Source organism: Sapajus apella, unplaced genomic scaffold, assembly GCF_009761245.1.
Source record: "Sapajus apella isolate SASKATOON/1434 unplaced genomic scaffold, GSC_monkey_1.0 scaffold20, whole genome shotgun sequence".
NCBI lineage: Eukaryota > Metazoa > Chordata > Mammalia > Primates > Cebidae > Sapajus > Sapajus apella.
Window position 1 is genome coordinate 25,726,814 of NW_022436960.1, and position 15,738 is coordinate 25,742,551.

A 15,738-nucleotide genomic window follows, 5' to 3' on the forward strand; every position below is an offset into this window, starting at 1 on the left:
GGAGCACCCCACTTTCCCTTACTGGCGTGGTTCAGCCTAAAGGCACAGACAATGCCAGCAGGGCTGAGCTGGGGGAGGCCAAAGGGGTCACAGACATCACCTACTTCAGAATCATCTGTCGGGGAAGGCTTGCTAAAATGCAGGTGGAAGGGCCCTACCTTGATCCACTGAATTTGAATCTCCGGGCGGGTGTTTGGGAACCTGCATTTTAACAAGTTCCTCACATGGGTGCCTATGAAGTAAGACTCAGTGCACTGACGACACACTGGAAAAGGGCAGTCGAGCCCAAGTATATCCGCATAAAGGAGTCGTCGGTCCCTTTTCTGAAAGCAGCATCACAGGAGCCCAATCTCTGCAGCCAGGGAGCCCCGGCAGCTTGCTAAATCCTCTCTAGCTCTCATTTTCCTCATGGACAAAATAAAGATTGCAGGTGATCTCTTGGGCCCGTCCACATTTGAAATTGTGAATGCAGGAAGAGGTGAACCCACTGAGAAACGAATTTAAAAACAAAGTTCAGGGTGAGGCAATTTAACTGGTATTCTCCCCCTTCTAATTTGTTTCTTCTTAAATATTCCTGTTTTGTTTTGTTTTGTTTGAGATGGGGTCTCACTATGTTGTCCAGGCTGGTCTCCAACGCCTGGGCTCAACTGATCCTCCCACCTCCACCTGCTGGGTAGCAGGGATTACAGACACATGCCGCCATGCTCGGCTTTCAATTTGCTCTTTAAATTCTGAAAATAACATGCTTAGGAAAAAAATCAAACCATTCAAAATAATACACAGTGAAAATGAAATCTCGGCTGGGCATGGTGACTCACACGTATAATCCTAGCACTTTGGGAGGCCAAGGTGGGAGGTTCACTTGAGCCCATGAGACCAGACTTAGCAACATGGCAAAACCCTGGTTCCACAAAAAGTATAAAAAAAAAAAAATTAGCTGGGTGTGGTGCTGTCGGCTTATAGTCTCGGCTACTCGGGAAACTGAGGTGGGTGGATTGCTTAAACCCAGCAGGTCAAGGCTGCAGTTAGTCATGAGAGTGCCACTGCACTCCAGAGCGTGTGACAGAGCAAGAGCCTGTCTCTAAAAAAAAAAGAAAGAGAAAAGATATATAGCATGGATGTCCCTGCCATCTCAGACCTATGCCCCACTCTCCAAAAGAAATATCATCAAGTTTCCTAAATTTTCCTTGAGAATTTTTTTCAGAAATGTGGACACACACATACACACACACATACATACATATGTATAGATATATATATCTCTCTATGCCTGCATCTTTATTTTAAACCCAACCAGGAACATATTCCCAGTACTTATATTTGCTTTGCTAATTAACATACATCACACATCTCTGCATACAGCACAGACAGATCCCTCCATTCTTTTAATAGCTCATAGTGTTCCACTGAACCAATGCACTACAATTTCTGTGAATCTGTCCTTGTTGATTGATATTTAGGTTATTTCTACATTTTTTGCTGCACAAACAAAGCGGTAACGAACATCTTTGTGTTTCCTCGTTTGTTTGTTTTGAGTCAGCGTCATACTCTGCTGCCCAGGCTGGAGTACAGTGGTATGATCCCAGCTCACTGCAGCCTCAACCTCCTGGGCCCAAGTGATCCTTCCACCCCTGCCTCTCAAGTAGCTGGGACCACAGGTGCCCACCACCATGCCTTGCTAATTTTTTTAGTTTTTGTAGAGATGAAGTCTTATTTTATTCCCTAGGCTGGTCTCAAACTCCTGGGCTTAGGTGATCCGCCTGCCTCAGCCTCCCAAAGTGCTGGGATTACAGCCGTGAGCTTTAGAGACAGGGTTTCTCCATGTTGATCAGGCTGGTCTTGAACTCCCGACCTCAGGTGATCCACCTGCCTTGGCCTCCCAAAGTGCTGGGATTATAGGCATGAGCCACCGTGCCCGGCCTGACTCTGTATCTTTGTGCACATATATGAGGCCAGCTAGAGGATATCCCTGGGTCAAAACTTACGTGAACCTAGCAATTCTGGTAGATATTGTCAAATTGCCCTGCAATGAGGGTGAACCTGTTAGCTCTGCCCCAGCAACTCGTGAGGGTGCCTGTTTTTCTCCACCCTCACACAGTGTGATTATCAGACTGTTAGGTTTTGACAGTGAGTTTTAAAATGGTATCTTGTTTCAATTTGTAATTCAGTTGTCGAAAAGGACAGACATGTTTTCATGTTTATTGACTGACTGGCCTTTGCACTTATTTTTCCGTGAATTGTCTGCTTCTGTCCTTTCTAATTTGTCTTATTGATTTTTTAAGTTTTTCTAAATTATGGCAATTAACTTCTTGTCATGTGTATTGCAAACTGTCATTCATCTCCTTTGACTTTATTTTCGGCAGCCTTTGGACTTGCTTAAAAAGCCTTTCCCATTTGAGAATCATGAAAGTATTTGTCCATCTTTTCCACTTGTATTGTTGAAGGTTTCTTCTACTTCTTCTTCTCCTTCTCCTTCTTCCTTTTCCTCCTCTTCTTCTTCTCCTTCTTCCTCCTCTTCCTCTTTCATCTTCGTCGTATTCTTTTTTGAGACAGGGTCTCACTCTATGGCCCAGGCTGGAGTACAGTGACACAATCATAGCTCACTGTGGCCTTGGACTCCTGGGCTCAAGTGACTCTCTTGCCTCAGCCACCCAAGTAGCTGCAACTACAGGCACGCATTACCACGCTGGGCTTTTTTCTTTCTTTTTAAAATATCTTTACCCCCTCTAGAATTTATTTTGGTGTCGGGATTGTGGTAGGACACAGCTTTATTATTTTTTTCAGAGAGCTACACAGTTGTCCTAAAGTCATGTTTGAATAATCCATTTCCTGCTCCCAACCCAAAATCCTCCCTCTAAATTCAAAATCCCAATTTGACCATGTAGAAGGATGGAAACAAAGAGCATGAACTCAGAGTCAAGTGCTTGCGTCAAATTTCCACTCTACTGGACCTTGTTAAGAAGTTTTTCTAAACTAAGGCAATTAGCTTCTTGTCATTTGTATTCCTAATTGTCATTCCTCTCTTTTGCCTACCCTTTCCGTGCCTCAGGTGCCTCATCTGAAAATGGAGGTAACAAGAATGCCAACTGCATGGAGTTATTATGGAGATTAAATGAGTTATTGCAGCTAAAGCGTATAGAAAGATACAAGTAATATACGCTGCCCGCAAGAGGCTCACCTTAGATGTAAAGGCTCACATAGGTGGAAAGTGAAAGGATGAAAAAAGTTATGCCATGCAAATGTCACCAAAAGAAAGCAAGGACGGCCATATTTATGCCAGTCAAAAGCTGCCATGAAAGACAAAGGAGACTACTACACAATGATAAAGGGTCAATTCACCAGGAATATATAACAATTATAAACATATATGCACCTAACAGCAGAGCACCCAAATATACGAAGCAATATTGACAAATAATAATTGGAGATTTCAGTTCTCCTTTCAATAATGGATAGAACAACCAGGCAGAAGATCAATAAGAAAATGGAGAACTTGAACAATACTACAGTCCAATCTGACCTAACAGGCATATGCAAAAGACTCCTCCAAACAGCAGCAGAATATACGTGATCTCAAGCACATACGGAACATTCTCCAGGATAGATCACAGGTACAGGATAGATCCTTTACCTGTAGATTAAGCTAGATGCTTTACCTGTAGATTAGTCTACAGGTAAAGGACAGTGGCCACGCAGGGGACCTACTATATGATGGCGATTACTTTTATTATTATTGCATATTAAGTGCGCTTTGTTTATCAATCTGTGAAGCAGTTCCATCATTTGACAAATATCTATTACTATGTGTCAGGCCCTGTTCCAAGTGCCAGGGAATCAAGAATGAAGGAGCAGTCTTAAGAGCGGCTCCTGCCACCTCTAGTTAGGCTTAGTACTGGTTATTTTAGTACTTACTACTAATATTTAAATCTCTTCCATTATATTTAAAAAGAGGCTAATGCTTACATACAGACAAGCTATACATTTTTGTTTCTAAAAGTTATTACTGATCATGTTGGTATATTCTTTTATTATTTCTATTTTTTTTTCAGTTGACAATTTTGTTATTTTTTCTCTAGGTGGTCAATCTTATTGCCTACAATTTTGATAAATTTAGCACTTTTATAACATATATTTTCAAAATTTGTGTTGGCTTGTACTTATAGAGCAGTGTTAAAGAATTACAGTAGTAGTGATCATTCTTTCCTTGTGTGTCTGAATACACATGCACACACAAACACACACAGGCATACACAAAATCATGTTAAGCAATATCCATCTATTCCTATGAAATAAGAGTGAAAATCAGAGACATGTTGAATTTTTTCAAATGCATTTTAGACATTTTTTTGCACTTATGAAGTTGCTTGTATGATTTTTTTTTAGAGGCAGGGTTTCACTGTGTTGGCCAGGCTGGTCTCGAACTCCTGACCTCAAGTGATCCACCCGCCTCGGCCTCCCAAAGTGCTGGGATTACAGGCATAAGCCACTTTGCCCGGCAGCTTATATGACTTTTTATTTCTTTTGAGCTTTTAGTTCAAAAGAGCTGTTAATTACATTAACAGTTTTTCCCTGTGGAGTCTATATTTGTGGAATAAAGCCCCACTTGCTTGTGGTATGTTCATTTTTTAACAGAATGCTATGTGAGTGCATTTACTGCTATTTAAGAATTTTGCACCACTATTCATAAGATTTTTAAGTTATTTTTCTCTTTTTTGTGCTATTTTTGTCAAGGTTTGGTATCCATATTGTTCGGACTTTATCGAATAATTTAGAATCTCTCCTTCTCTGTGATTTGGTGTAGTTGGTGCAGTTTAAATAATATGGCATTATCTGTGCCTTGGAGGTTTGATAGAAACGAGAAGCTATCTAAATCTTAGTTTTTTTGGAGAAGAATTTTATGAAAACTCAGTTTTTTCACTGATTATTGGTTTATGGGATTTTCTACTTCTCCTGAGGTCAAACTGATGATTTACATTTTCCCAGAAAATCATCAGTTTCAGCTGGTTTTCAACTGGATTTATATATGGCCAAACACAGTATCAATCATCATCATAATAATTCTATTTTCTCTGTATCAGCAGCTATTTCCCCATTCTAATGTTCAATTTTGTATATTTGCCTCAATCCTCTCCTAACGCCCACTAGATTATCTTGTCTCTAAAAAAATCATAAAATGACACATGATTTCCCCCCCAGGAACCTATTTACTATATACACAACTCAGAAATAGAACAGCTGAAATCAGAGAATGGGATGAGAGGGCGGCAGAGGGACAGCTTGTTACAGTCAATCGACAAACATTTCAGAAGTGCAAACAGCCGGCACAGGTATTCCCTGGCTTTAAGCACCGACGGCTGTTTTCCCAACTCCCCCACCCCAGTGAAACCTGCCAGCTCCCTGCGTCCTTCACACCCAGCCCCCACCTCCTCTTGGACCCTTTCCTGACTCCCCAGGGAGATGTGAGGGGAGGGCACCTTTCCTTCCACATCTCAGATTACTTTTCTTCAACTTTGAAAAATTCACTTAAACCAACTGAATTAACAAACGTAAACATTCCGTCATTTTTGCTTCAGCTGTTCTTTGTTAAATGAAGTGTTACAACTTAGAAGTCCTTCCTTTCCCCCTTCAGTCTCAGCTCCTTCTCCCTCCAAGGCACCACAAGCATGAGCTTGGTAGGCATTGCAACAGAAATCAGTAAATCCATAAATCATAGCTAGTACTGTTTTGTGATTTTTATGAAAATTAAATTTTCAGCCAGTCACAGTGGCTCACACCTGTAACCCCAGCACGTTTGGAGGCCCAGGTAGGTGGATCACTTAAGCCCAGGAGTTCAAGACCAGGCTGGGAAACATAGCAAAACCCCATCTCTACAAAAAATACAAAAAAAAAAAAAAAATAGCCAGGTGTGGTGGCATGCACCTATATTCTCAGCTACTTGGGAGGCTGAAGTGGAAGGATTGCTTGAGGCCGAGAGGTCGAGGCAGCAGTGGGTCAAGATCGCACCACCACTCCCCTCTAGCCTGGGCAACAGAGCAAGACTCTGTCTTAGAAAAAAAGGAAAAAAAGAAAATTCAGTTTTCACTAATGGTATTATTTTGCAATTTCCTTTTTTTGCAGCATTGTTTTTGAAATTTACTTATGTTAATACAGAATGTATTAATGTGTCTGTACATTTATATCAGCTTTGCTAAGCTATAATTTATATAAAATAAAATTCCCCAATCACACATAGTTAAACTGTTGCATAGTATTGCAGGTTTTTTTGTTTTCTTTTGTTTTATATTTTGAGACAGAGTCTCACACTGTCGTCCGGGCTGGAGTGCGATGGCAAGATCTCGGCTTACTGCAGTCTCTCCCTCCCAGGTTCACACAATTCTACTGCCTCAGCCTCCTGAGTAGCTTGGATTACAGACACACACCACCACACCCGGATAATTTTTTCTATTTTTAGTAGAGATGGGCTTTTACTATGTTGGCCAGACTGGTCTTGAACTCCTGACCTTGTGATCTGCCCACCTTGGTCTCCCAAAGTGCTGGGATTACAGATGTGAGCCACCGCACCTGGCTCCAGTATCACAGTTTTAATCATTATTCTATTATTGCAGATATTGAGGTTGAGGCATCTTTTTTTTTCTCTGTTTGGTCACCCAGGCTGTAGTGCAGTGGCATGATCATAGCTCACTGAAACCTCAAACTCCTGGACTCAAGCAATCCTCCCACCTCAGCCTCCCAAGAAGCTGGGACTAAGGTACACACCACCCTACTTGACTAATTTTTTTTAGTAGATACAAGGTCTTGCTATGTTGTCCAGGCTGGTCTTGAACTCCTGGGCTCAAGCAATCCTCCCACCTGGGCCTCCCAAAGTGCTGGGATTACAGGCATGAGCCACAGCATCCAGCCAAGATCTTTTTTTTTTTTTGCATTTCAAGCATTGCTGCCCTAGATATCCCTGGAACTGTTTCCTTATGCATATGTGTAGGTTTCTCTAGGTAACGTACACCTAGATGTGAAACCATTGGTCATCAAGCATATACACGTTCAGTTTTACTAGCCCTTACCAGAATGTCTTGCAGAGCTTTGTATTGCTATTTTCACAGAATGTTATTATTTTTCTCAAGCTACTGTCACTAAGCCATTTCCTTGTTTACCCACCCCTTTCCCCAGGAATTACTGGAGGGCAAATGTGACTGGCACTCAACACTTGATAAGTGAAAGGATGAGCTCACTCTCTAGCAGAAGAGATAGACTCAGTGTGGTAAGGGCATTCAAGGCTGTTGAGATCTCATCTGGCTGAGACCCAGGGAGGGCTTCATCAAGGAGATAGCATTTGAATTGGTCTTTGAAGGGAAGGAAGACTGAACAGATGAGGGTAGGGATAACAGCAAGGACTGGGATGGGGAGGGGTGGTGGCTCAGACAGTCCAGGGCGCGTTTGATTTGCCAGAGCAATCGTTCTTAGCCAAGCTGGGGTGAGATGGGGCAGAAAACCTAGGCATGTGTATTTTGTAAAAACTTCAAGGGCATCTGACACCCCCCTCTCCCCGCCCCACAAATAACCCTTGAGTGGGAGCATAGCGTAGGAAGGGAGCCTCACTGGAGAAGGCAGGTCGGGCTTACTCCAAGATGAGCCTTCAGTGGCAGACTCTGGGCCAGAGTGGACTCAAAAGTAACTCCCAGGGGCAGTAGGCAGTCACGGGGACACCAGGCCCTGGGATAGGGCTGGATTGGAAAGCCTGCTCTTCCCAATCACTTCCCCTCCTCTGTTTCTGGGAACAGATCAGGGCTGCTCTGGCAGGGGTTCCCTCCCCAGCCACACAGGAGGATGCTGGGACAGGGGCTCCTTCTGCTCCTCCACTTGGCAGCTCTGTGACCCAGGCCAGGGGCTTCCTGTCTCTTGCTCCATGCAGCACAAGCTGCATGTATGTGCCTGGCCCAGGGCCCCAAGAAGCCCCTCCAAGGAGAGTGGGGCCTGGGCCTGGCTGGGCCAGGTCCCCTTCCTTTGCTTTGGCTCAGCCCTTTGGAACCTGGGTGGGGTGGGATGGGAATCCTAGCCTTCCACTTTCCCTGTTCCCATGACACGAGGCGTCCTTCAGCAGAACCCGCTTCTGGGCGCCCTGCCCAGATGCACAACCTTCTCTTCCAAGTCCTTTTGTCTAAGCAACTTCAGCAAAACCCCCAGCCCCAGCAGTAGGAGGTGAGCTCAGGATGTGTCAGCTGTGCTTTGGAGGACAGCGCACAGATGACTCCCTTGGACACAGACTGGCCACGGCCCCCGTTTGGACTCTGCTGCTTTGGTGTGTGAGTGCGGTTGTGGCTGTCACAACCTCTCAAGCCACAGCTTTCTCATCTATTGAGCGGGCGACTCAGACCTGCTTTCTCTCCCAAGGCGTGGAGAGGATTAAAAAGTAATGACAGGGAATGTGAGGCCGCTGAGTGGCTTCAGGGCCTCAAGCCAGGCTCACTGTTCAGGCTGTGGCTCTTCTGGTACCTGAGAAAGTCTTCCCAAGCCAGGCCTAGCTGACATGCCTGGGCACATGAGGCCCCAGCTGAGAAGGGATCCTTGGTCCAGCAACAGCTTATTCATTGTATGAAAGGACACTCCCTGCCCATACCACACACACACACACACACACACACACACACACACACACACACACACCCCTCTGGTTCTGAGAAGACTCCCCCTCTGCCAGGTCCTCAGGGATGTGAAGCCTTTTTGTTTGTTTTGCTTTGTTTTTTTGAGACAGGGTCTCCCTCTGTCTTCTGGGCTGGAGTGCAGTGGTGCAGTCACAGCTTACTGCAGCTTCAACCTCCTGGCCTCAAGTGATCCTTGCACCTCAGCCTCCTGAGTAGCTGAAACCACAGGCCTAGCTAATTTTTTTACTTTTTTGTACAGACAGGGTCTTCCTGTGTTGCCCAGGCTGGTCTTGAACTCCTGGGTACAAGCTATCCTCCCTCCTTGGCCTCCCAAAGTGCTGGGATTATAGGCATGAGCCACCATGCATGGCCTGAAGCCTTTTTGATGGGGACAGTTCAGTTGTAATAGGGCCTGGAGCAGCTGACACTGTGGGTCAGCCATTGTTCGACATCGTTTGGTGTCACCAAAAAGCATGGTCTGGCTGGGCGTGGTGGCTCACTCCTGTAATCCCAGCACTTTGGGAGGCTGGGGCGGGCAGATCATTTGAAGTCAGGAGTTTGACACCAGCCTGGTCAACATGGCAAAACCTTGTCTCTACCAAAAATACAAAGAAATTAGCCAGATGTGTTGGAGCACACCTGTAATCCCAGGTACTCGGAAGGCTGAGGTAGGAGAATCGCTTGAACCTGGGAGGTGGAGGTTGCAGTGAGCCAAGATAGTGCCACTGCCCTCCAGTGTGGGCAACAGAACAAGACTATTTAAAAAAAGAAACAAAACAAAAAAATCATGGTCGCCATCCCAGAGGTTCCTGGACAGCCAGCCACTCAGCAGATAGAGGGACGAGCAAATGGAAAAGAAGGGGACTCCTGGTCACCAGGCACTATGCTGGGCACTTTTCTGCTTCCTCCCATCCATCCTCCCAGTGGCTCTGCGCGGTGGGGATTCACCATGTTGCAAACGGAGGACTTGCGGAAGTGAAGTAAGCAGGTAATGAAACAGGTGGAAAGGTAGCTCCAGAGTGCTCCCCCAGAGAGTGCGTCCATGTGTGACAGGTCCTCTGTGCTCCCATGTCCCCATCAAAGCAGGATTGATTTCCCCACAGGGCCCTGGGTATGTGTTCCATTGCCCTCTGTAGCGTTTCTGGCCTATGCCCAAATCACTGCCACTCAGACACCCCAAGGCAATGAGGCCTCAATACCCAAAACCCAACAGACAGCCGTATCCCAGAGGACTGGCCATAGCTCCATCTCGCCCATCTATCTCTCCGAAGACCCTAGGGTCACTTGCTCTTTTACTGGGACCCCATGGCCTGAGGCCAGCATGCACCTGGCTGAGCACAACTCTGAGAAGACTCGGCCAGAGTGAGGAGAAGGCTTCTGTCTCCAGGACCTTCCTTGGCCAGGCCACTAAGAAACGGTGAGGAGACAGTTTGGTTTCCTGCTGGAAGCTGGCCTGGTCTTTCTGCCTCTGATCCTCTAAGAACACCAGAGGCCCTGGCTTGGCAGGAATGAAGGCCTATAGGCGCAGGGCTGGGCATGACTCACCCACCTCCAGCCCAGCTCTTCCCATCTGGAGGGTGCTTATGTCAAACAGCAGAGTGAAAGGCTGGGAGAAGCAGAAGGTGAGAGCCCAGGACACTTGGGTCCTAGTCTTGGCTTTCTAAGCAGATCTATGCTTCGGTTTCCCTTTGGGGAGCATTACTAATGAGGAGGAGGAGGCAGGAGGTGAAAGTGAGGCACCCCTTCCCTATCCACCCTGCCTCTGCGTGTCTCAGCACCAGCCTCAGGGGTGCTGGCAAGGAATGTGGCAGCTTGAGTACTCATCCTGCCCTAGAAACACAGAACATGGAGTCCTGGCCACACATTGTTCTTCTTCAGAGCCACCTTCGGTTGGGCCTGAGTAATGCAGACAGATCTAGAGCAAGGACACACCATACTTCATGAGCTGCCCACGTTCTCATCTCAGCTCCTCCTGTAACCCTACCTTGCAGGAGTTGCACCAGCCAACTCATGGGCAAGAATGTGGAGTTCCATTTACACCACCCATGCTGATGTGTAAGCTGTGAAAACCACTGCTCTCCCACGAGAGGGAAGAAGAGTGAACATCAGGGCCCCACCTCAGGAAAACAAGGCACTAAAAGCTGCTGATCTCACTGGAAGCTGAGCACTTCCTCTAAGCACTTTCATTACAGCCTTTCCCCATGTGAGCCTGCCCATGGCCTGAGCACCACGTGGGTTCCTGCAAACTGGACGCTCTGTGCAAAGAGCTCCCAGCACTTGATGCTCATTATCTTTATGGTTCTCCCACCAGCCGCTTCCCAGGAAGAATCAGAGCAGAGTTCGTGGGATTCGAGAGCCGAGGCAGTGGGGAGGGTACAGGGCTGTAAGAAACTCCACTGTGCTATCGCTTCTTTGCCTTTTGGCTAAGATCAAGTGGAAGCTCCTCTGTGCCACTAGACACCCGCATTTTACCGGGGTGAACATCCTGTTAAATATGTGAAATACCATGGGCAGCTGGGTGTCGGGGGAGGAAACTCCTCAAGGCCCCAAGCACTACTTGAAGTGGCCTGGGGAGGGCTGACCTGCCTTCCCAGCCTAGAAGGATGGCCTAGGCTGGCCACAGAGGAAGAGGGTATCCTCTGAAGAAGAAACAACCATGCTTCCCCCATCGAGGCAGGAAACAGATGGCTTCCACGTAGACGGGAGACTCCAGGAATAATACTTCCCATTGAAAAGTTTCCAAAGCCCTCCCACCCATCTGGAGAAGGTGTTTTCATGTGTAGCTATCAGGTAGAGAAGCTGAGGGCAGAGTGCCAGCCAATAGAGGCACTTGGTCCAGGCTCTCTGCTCTTTAAGTCTGGATCTCATTCATAACCCAGGGGGCCTCTCTGAGGCCTGACCCTGTCTCTGCTAGCTGGGAGGGATGCATACCACCAGCTTCCTGGGACATGGGGCCCTGGCCTTCTTTCTGGAGAAGGGGACCCCAGCAACAGAACTGAACATGTGGTTCCCCTCCAGTAGGGTGGATCCTCTCCTCTCTGGCATTGTACTGTCACCCCATAAGCAGCTGGTTTCTCTCTGGTTTACTGGAAACCCCATCCCTTCCCACAGGTCACCCCAGTAGCTCCTGGTGGTTATCATGCAGTCCAAGGCTCCTGCGAAGCCAGCAGGGGCCAGCTTCAGGGGCGCTGTGCTCAGGGGGTATCTGAAAAGGAGCAACTCATGAGCCAGGCATATGGCAACTGCTTTCACTTGGAGTACATGGAGGGCGGGGGGGGGGGGCTGGCCCGAACCCCCCATTGGAGATGCTGTCAGGGAGATACTGAAGTCCCTTTACCTGTGGATCCCCACTCCCTGGCTCTGCTCACAGCTGCTGGCACTAGGGCAGAGGGATGTCTGCTTTTGGCTCCAATAGGCCCATAGAAATTGTGTATCCCCCATGGGGGCGTGGTGGGAATGTAACCGAAAGACTTCATTTCCCCTCTTCAAGCTGCTTCCTTCCCAAGTAACTAGAAAACATATCTTAAAGGTGGAGAAAATGCTGTTGCTGTCCCCTGTCACCAACCTCCTCCACACCTGTCAGGAGGCCCTTGCAGGCTCAGCTTCTCAGCGCTGGGACTGCGGGTGTGAGAAGATGGGAAGAGGCCCCTCCAGTCCGCCCTTTGGTGGCTGGGGAGTCAGGAGACCTGCATGGAGGTAAGAGACCTGGAGAACTCACTCCACCCTCCATGCCTCAGTTTCCTCATCTGGCTCCGGCTCTAATCTATTATCACTCTCTCCTTGCCTCAGTTTCCCTCCAGGGAAGGGCATCTGTCCCAGGGAGAAGAACAAGGTGAATTACTTCTAAGGGCAAAGTTCACTTCTAAGGGCACTAGATAGAACATAGCCCATTTCTCCCAGGGACAGGGGCCGGAGAGAGAATGAGGATGAGATGATAACAGAGCGGTGCTAAGTGATGGACCTTCTCAGGAAAGCACGTCTTCCCGGAGCGCTGCGGGAGTTGAAGGAGAAAGTTCATCTCCTCGTCCCCCTCAGCATGGGCCTTCCTCCCCTCAAAGCCAACTCTCATTCTTTCCTTGAACCCACAAGAGCAGCACAGGCTCACACCCCCTCTGCTCAGGTGAGTGTTTTCATGAGCAATTTTCTCCTGTCCTCAGACAATCTAATTCCTGCTCACACTTATGACACCCTGGAGCCCCATGCAGAAGTTGCAACTCCCTCTGTTCTCAGGGATGAGGAAATGGGGTGCTGGGGTTGGGGAAGGACCAGGGGTCTACAGAGGAAGAAGGGCCCCTGCCCCTCCAGAGAGCATTCAATGAAGGCAGTGCCTGGAGGCCAGCTCTGTAGGGCCTGCTCAGTGACCTTGGTCAAGCCCCAGCACCCCTGGGCCTCAGTTTCCCCAGGAGCTTCATCCAAACACAATGTTTCTCTCTCAAGGCCAGGGCGAGTAGGGAGGCAAGAGCCTTTCTTTGGAAGCACATGGGGAAAAGGTGGCATCGTTCCTCTGGGGGCCCAGGAGCCCAGCCCGCCCAGCAGCAGCGCAGCAGTGACGTTGTCGTAACCCATAACGGCAGAGCAGGCTGCCCCCTCTCGTCCCAGCCTAGAGAGTGGGCGGCAGAGCCCCGGGGAATCCCTGGGTGGGAGTGAGGGTGGCCCAGAGCGGTAACTCCCACCTGGCTGTCAGGCAGGAGGCTGGGGACCCCCGGGCAAGCCTCCTATCCACCTCCACCCCCCCACCCAGTGAAGACCTGTCTACTAAAGCCACGCCCTCCCGGGTGGGCTGCTCAGGCCACCCTTTCCTGGGTACCAGCTAGAGACAGCCAGCGTGGCAAGGGACTGTGGCGCAGTCTCCCCTACCCCCATCCCTCCTAATGCAAGCTCTCAGAAAGCAGAGAAACAAGCAATCCTTCCCCGCCCCCTCCCCGTGCGGGACCTGCATGCTGCGCCCCTTCTCCCAGCCCGACCAGCCCGGCCACTGCACCCGCGTCGAGTGCTCACCACATCTGCGTCCTCAGCACTCGGCCCCAGCCCCAGGCTCGGCGCTCAGGCCGCCAGGCTGTGGTGACAGGCTCCACGCTCCCCACCTGGGAGGAGACTGCCAGCGGGTCCTCCTCCTCGCCGGCCGGGCTAAGCCAGCCCCGCGTGGCAAGGGACTGTCAGCAAATTCCCCTATGCATCACCGCGGGAGAGGCATCCCGGCACCTTCCGAGCAGGGGCCAACCTTGGCCCCGCCCCAAAGCTGCTCTGACCCGCCGGGGAACCCAGGCTGGAGGATGCTACGCGAAGACCCGGGCTCCGCCTAAGAGACCCTGCAGCTAACCAGGAACCATCTGCAAATTACTATCTCAAACGCACAAGGCTGCCGGTCCCTGGCTCCAGCTTGCTCCAGCTCCCCTGATGCATTGGGCCTTGGCAGCTCCTTTGCCACCTCCCCTGCCCTCTCTCAGGCACGTCCCCTTTCCCAGTCTTCTTAGTCCCATCAGCCAGAAGCAAGAAAAGCCACCCCACTCCCACAAAGGTAGAGCTTTGCCCCACCCAAAGACCAGGTCCTGGCACCAGCCCAGTGGCTGGTACCCAGCTGCCATCCAGGCCCCTTCTTCCCCAGCAAAAGAGCAATCTACAATTGGCCACAGCCCTACCTGGGAGGCCCAGGGGAGTGAGCTGGGCCATTTCCAGTTTGCAGTGGGCCACACTCCTTCAGGTCTCAGAGTTTCATCAAAGCCCTGGCCACTCTGCTACTGACCCTGGTGTTGACCCTGAGGACAGGTGCCAGTGTTTGCAACCCCCAAAGATCAGTGTGCAAAACAAGGGGCAGTAGTAAACAGCCTCTCCCTCCCAGGCAGGGGCCTAGGCACATTTATGTCATAGTCATTATCGGGCACTTGCAGTACAGTAGCTAACTGGGGAGGAGCCGCCGCCCAACCCTCTCTGAAAGTGACTCCCTTTCACCAGTTAGGGCTGTTAGCAATATGATAAGAAGGCCATAGAGGAAGCCATGTGAACACAAGGTCATGAGGTGCCAGAGCAGGGGGTCAAAGGCTGGTTATGCTTTCATGGGTTGATTTCCCCATAACCAGCAGCACAGCACCCCCCTCCCACACAACCCCGCCAAGCTGGCACACCCTGGTCATCTCCCTGTTTCCTTGACCCCCTGGTTCTCATGACCCAACTCCCCCATGAAGACCCAAGGGTGAGCCACATAGACAGATTCTGCCGAAGTCTATTCATTATGCACTCACTCACCCACTCATTCTTTTATTTTTTTCATTCATAGGACAGGAAGGCTTTGACCATCTCTTCTGCAGTGGCAGCAAGGCATCAGGGTCTAGGTTCTAGCCCCAGCTCAGTGGCTATCACGCTGTGCAACCTTGGGTAGCTTACTTGACCTCTCTTTGTTTTTCCCTCTCATCTGTAATTCTGAGAGGGCTGGGCCAGCTGGGGTCTCAGACCCCTCTGCCGTGACACTTATTCTCCTCTTCCAGGATAAAGGCTGGCCGGTACAAAGACAAACCAGATCAATATGAGTAGTGCTGGGAACGCTAGCTGCCTGTGTTCAGTCCTAGCTGGGCCACCTAAATGTGGAACTTAACCTCTCTGTGCTTCATTTCTTTTTTTTTTTCTTTTGCATATGGAAAATGGGGGAAACAACAGTCATAAACTTAAAGGGTGATTATGAGGATTAAATGAAATACTGTATACAAAATAAATGCTCTGAAATATTCATTGTTGTTGATGTAGTTATGCTATTCATAGTCTGGTGGGACAGCATAAATTCTCAACAAAAGCAGTTTGTCTTTTCCTTCTCTGCTTCATCATCACAGAAGCTGTTGTTAAGCCCGTACCCAAACCACTCCAGCTCCTAGAGGAAAAACCTGATAAGCATCAAGGACATGCCATAAAGAGAGGTCAGGCACCGTGGCTCACGCCTGTAATCCCAGCATCTTGGGAGGCCGAGGCGGGCAGATGACTTGAGGTCAGGAGTTTGAGACCAGCCTGGCCAACATGATAAAACCCTGTCTCTACTAAAAATACAAAAATTAGGCGGCGTGGTGGCAGGCACCTGTAATCCCAGTTACTTGGGAGGCTGAGGCAGAAGAATCGC

General features: G+C 49.0%; 1 protein-coding gene across 8 annotated transcripts in view; it reads right to left on the reverse strand.

Annotated features, from left to right (window-relative positions):
• TMEM63C (transmembrane protein 63C) overlaps nt 1-14,625 on the reverse strand; it is a 79,773-nt gene extending 65,148 nt beyond the window's left edge. For 3 of the 8 annotated variants that reach the window (XR_004271767.1, XM_032287768.1, XM_032287764.1), the window contains exon 1: nt 13,635-14,618. The gene's annotated coding sequence lies outside the window, so the exon portion shown is untranslated. Of the gene's footprint in view, nt 1-158; nt 179-13,634 lie in introns of those variants that run through there. The other 5 variants (XM_032287772.1, XM_032287765.1, XM_032287766.1 and 2 more) reach the window with 4 other exon arrangements.
• Between the last annotated feature and the right edge of the window lie 1,113 nt (nt 14,626-15,738).